We start from the raw sequence: 4,935 nt of genomic DNA, 5'->3' as shown, positions 1-4,935 counted from the left end.
GACTGGCTCTTCTGGGTGATGACTGTGGTTACTCAGAGCAGGGCCTCAGATTAACTCTCTGCTGCCCACCCACCACCACCCTCCCACCCACCAGCGTGAGGATGTCCACTCCCCTGTAAGCAGCTGCTGCCTCAGCCTGAAGGGCATTTCCCAGAATTAGTGGCAGCGTGCAGCTGGTGTGGGGAGGGGAGCCGAGGAAGCTAACAGTTTCCAGATGTGTCAAGGCACAAGAGCTGGGGGAGCCTCCTGTCTAGTGTCTCCCCCTCAGGCCGAGAAGCTGGATGGGCTGGCCCTCGGTGCCAGGGCTTCAGGATGGCCAAGGTGGCAGGGCAGCTCCTGATTTGTAAATTGCATGCAAATACACACGTGCAGGGCTAGCGGGGCCCTTGTGCTGCACCTGCAGGGCCCCTTGGGGGAAACCCCTGCTGCCCAGCAGCCTTCTGCATACGGGGCTCAGTCCAAGCAGTGCCAAGCTCTGAATGCAACCGGAATCATCCTACAGATGCAGATACCAACACCCCCGGCCACGTCTGCAGTGCCGGTGGCCCAGGGCGCTCCCGGAGGAGCGTGGCTCTGGAGCAGGGTGTGGACCTACAGTGCTGGTGATCCAATGCCGGCTCAGCCACCTAACAGCGGGGGGTGGGGGGGTGGGGGGTGGAATAGGGGACAGTGGGGATCTCTAGGCAAATCGCTCTTCTTCTAGCTAGCTGAGCAATGGTTTCTCTTTCATAAGGTTATTCTGAGAGGTGAGCGAGATAGTCCAAGCTCCACGCAGTGGCTGTCATGTGAGGTATCCGGTGGCCCTGTGGGTCAGGCACCCAAACCCTTTAGAGGCCAGTGGTTTGAACCCACTAGCGGCTCTTCAGGAGAAAGACGAGGCTGTCTGCCCCCATGAAGCTAGTTGATCCGGGAAACCCTCCAGAGGGCTGCGAGGAGCAGGGTCCTGCAATGGCAGTGGGCTCTGGTCTGTCTGTGTACTGGACTCCCCGAGTGGTACAAACGGTTAAGCACTCCCCAGCCCACCAGAAGGTTGATGGTTCCAATCCACCCAGAGGCACCTTGAAAGAGCGGGCTGGTGACCTCCCTGTGAAAGATGACCCCCTTGAACCTGGTGTGCAGTGTTGCCCCATCCTGGTAGCTGGAAGGGAGGCAGGGGGTCCTTAGGAGTTCCCCGTGGGTTTGACTCAACTCCATGGTAACTGGTTTTTGGTTCCCCCCCCCCCCCCCCCGCACCAAGAGCTGGTAGAGGTGATGTCTTTCCATCCACGCCCCATATTCTGGGGAAGGTGTTGAGGCTCCGAGAACAGGTGGAAAGCTGGACCAAGATGTAACCAGAGGAGCCCTGGTGGCGCCATGGGCTACGTGTTGGGCTGATGACCACAAGGCCAGTGGTCAGGAGCCACCAGTAGCTGCTCGGGAGAACGAAGAGGCTTCCTCTGCCCGTACAGGTCGGTCGGTCGCCTCAGAAACTCACAGGGGCCGCTCTGCTCTGTCCCACGGGGTCGTCTATGCCTCAGAGTCCACTCCGCGGCGGTGGGTTCGGTGTTTGGTTTGGGAGGACTTAAACCCAGGCCAACTGGACCCTGACCATTTAGGCTCCTTAAGCTGGGCCCCGCCAGATGCGTTTCTTTACCATTTTCCAACCAATGGGGAAAGCTCGTAGGCCTGCCGGGGCTGAGAGCACATTTCTATCCCACTTATCTGAAGTAAAGGGTCCCTGGCGGCGCTGTGTTGCGAACCACAGGTTGGCAGTTCAAAACCCATCAGTGGCCGGCGGGAGAAAGATGAGGCTGTCTTCTTCTGCAAAGGCTTGCTGTCTCAGGAACCCGACGCAGGGTCGCAGCGGAGGCGGCCGCAGTGGGTTTGGTGTCTGAGAAAGGCTGGGGTCCGAGCAATGGACTACTAACTGGGGACTTGCAGGGGCGCTGGAAGGAGGAGGCAAATGCTAGTAGGATGCTGGGGATAGGCGGTCTGAGGAATGTGGGGGGAGTAGGGGATGGGGCGTCCAGAGGTGAGAAGGAGTCCATTGTCCTGAGGTGTCCTCAGAGACTATCCGGAGCCCCTCCAGGGAGAAACCCTGCAGGGCCCCGACTGCTCCTGCTCCACGTCTTCCTTTCCTCGCCTCGCCAGTCGCAGTTTCCTTCGGCACGTCTTCTCCTTGGCTGGGGCGGCAGAGGGGGTCTCCAGAATTCCCCTTTGTGGGATGGAGAGAGAGGACAGGGAAGCTAGGCAGAGGGGAACCAAAAGCGAGGGGGCTGGGGCCAGCCAGCAGGGAGGCCCACCACTGGCCTGGATCCCAGGCCCTGGGCCCAAGGAGGGAGCTGCCTGCCTTTCACCATCCCCTCTGCCTGCCCCCCAGGGCTCCTTGGCTGCTGAGCCTGCCAGCTGGGCCCCTGCCAAGCCAAACAGCTGCCAGGGGGAGAGGAAGAAGCATTTCCGAGCAGAGAGGCCCCTGTGGGCTCCGGCTCAAGCCCAGAATCCCCTTCCCTCCCCGCCAAATACAGAGGGGAATCTGCACATGCATAAAGGCAGGAGTGAAAGGCGCCAGGAGCCGGGGCTGCGTGGAGGGAGACGAGGCTCCAGGCCAGGGGGCCTCGGGTGCCACTGGGGCTGTGTGGAGGGGTAGGACCATGACTGAGCCAGGTGGCAGGGAGAAGGGGGATTAGGGTTGTCTCACTCAGAGGCTGAGTCCACCAGGCACTGCAGAATCGACCTCATTTGCAAACAGGGTCTTTGTAGGTAATTAAAGTAAGGCGTGAACAAAGGTCGTCCTCGATAAGACAAAACCCAAACCCAACCTGCTACCGTTGAGTGGAATCCGACTCTCGGTGACCCTGCAGGACCGGCTTCCCAGGGAATCAATCCTTAGGGAAGTGGACTGCCTCCTCTTTCTTCCTCGGAATGGCTGGTGGGTTCCAGGTGCCCACCTTCTGGTTTACCTAGAGCAGTCCAGTGCTTCACCCACTGCACACAAGACTCCTTTCTTACGGCATCAGGATGAGCCCTAAGTCCAAAGAGAGTATCCGTATAAAAGACAGAGGGCGACAACCGGAGACACGGGGTTGAGACGGCTGTGGAGGTGGAGGCAGAGATGACAGCCCCCAGGCTCGGCGCACCTCCAGACCCCAGGAGCTAGGAAGAGGTTTGGGAGCATTTTCTCCTAGAGCCTTTGGAGGGAGCACGGCTCTGCTGGCCCCTCCCTTTGTGACTTCTGGCCTCCAGAAAGAACTGTGAGAAAATGACTTTTTACTGCTTGAAGCCATCAAGTTTATGGGGAGTTGTTATGGCAACCACAGGGGTGGGAGGGCTCGTGGCAAAAGTGCTGCGGGGGTGGGGTGGGGTAGGGAGGAGTGGGGAGGAGTAGGTGGGGAAGGCTTGATAAAGAAGCCTTGGAAAAGAGAATGAAGAAGATCCATCAGTTACCACACCAGGCCCTGTGAAGAGTGTTACCACAATTCTCACAAGGGGTACCCCCCCACCCCCATTCCCCGCAGGTGAGAATCACTCCCAGTTTGCATAGGAGGTTCAGATCCAAAGTTACCTCATTTAGTTTTCATTTGCATAGGACTACTCTGACTTCTAAGCAGTGGGTACGCATTGGGCTGCTAACCGCAGGGTCAGCAGTTCGAAACCACCAGCCTCTGTTCGGGAGAACGTGGAGACGTTCTACTCCGTTAAAGAATTACAGTCTCAGAGACCCACGGGGGCAGCTCTGCCCTGTCCTATAGGGTCACTAAGGGCTCGGCATGGACTCGTGGCAGCGGGTTTGGTTGGTCTCTGAAGTAGGAGCCCCGGTCAGACTGTTGGTTGAGTGTTGGACTGCTACCCGCCGCGGTCTACAGCCCTGGACACGCCACACGGGGCTGCTATGAGTCGGAATTGACTCAATGGAGGTGGGGTTTGGTTTTTACATCTCTTACATCACGGCCCCTGGGAGCACCGTGTAAGGTTAAGCATCGGGAATGCTAACCACAAGTTTGATGGTTCAAAACCCACCAGCTGCCCCGTGGGAGAAAGACGAGGCTGTCTGCCTGTTGGATTTACAGCTTTGGCAAGCCTGTGCCACAGTCCTGCCCTACAGTCTCAGCGATCCTGGGGAGCAGTTCTACTCTGTCCTACCAGGTGTATTTGCGTCTGGATGGGCTGGCTGGCAGCGGGTGATTTGGTCTCCTATGTAAGGGGCTCCTGAGTGGTTAGGCTCTGAGGTGCAGTTGGAGGTTCAAACACACCAGCTGTCCGAGAGGAGGCTGTCTACTTCTGGAGCTCTGGCCTCCCTGTCGGGGAGCGCTGCTCTGTCCTGCAGGGTTGCTGTGAAGTCGAACCTCGATAGCAGCGGAGTTGGGTTCCACTTTCTTGGCCTCTTCCCACCTTTTTTCAAGGGAACATGAACCAGAGTCTAGGTCAGAAGCTACGGGCTTCCAAGAGGGAGGGCCCTCGTAGGTCTGCGGGAACATGGCATGCCTCGTTGGAGAACTGGAGAAGGGAGCCTTTGCGCCCATTGATTTTGCACCTTCTGCGACAGGCCACTCTTTCCATGGTCCTCTGAGACACACCTGGTGACCTATCTATGACCTGAGGGCGTGAGCTTTAGAGAGGAAGCTACTCATCTCATTCTCACCACATCATCATCACCTTCGCCTTCTCCACCATGACTACGCCTTCCGCAATCGTCACTTCCACTACGGTCATCACCTCCTCCGCCAGAACCACTTCTACCACCATCACTACCTCCATCACCATTGCCGCCACCACCATCACCATCACCATCATCACCTCCACCACCACCACCACCACTGTCGTTACCTCTATCTCTGCCATTACCTCCATCACCACCTCCACCACCATCACCACCTCCACTATAATCTCTACTACCACCATTATCTCCATCTCTGCCATTACCTCCATCACCACCTCTACCACCATCACCACCTCCAC

At 57.9% G+C, this 4,935-nt stretch overlaps 1 pseudogene; it reads right to left on the bottom strand.

Moving 5' to 3' along the window:
• Positions 1-4,767, bottom strand: part of LOC101654838 — a 58,595-nt pseudogene extending 53,828 nt beyond the window's left edge.
• Positions 4,768-4,935: the final 168 nt, after the last annotated feature.

The sequence above is a fragment of the Echinops telfairi genome, unplaced genomic scaffold (assembly GCF_000313985.2).
Source record: "Echinops telfairi isolate 266 unplaced genomic scaffold, ASM31398v2 ScPeMD7_3533;HRSCAF=4204_1, whole genome shotgun sequence".
NCBI lineage: Eukaryota > Metazoa > Chordata > Mammalia > Afrosoricida > Tenrecidae > Echinops > Echinops telfairi.
This window is presented reverse-complemented; position numbering and strand designations above follow the sequence as displayed.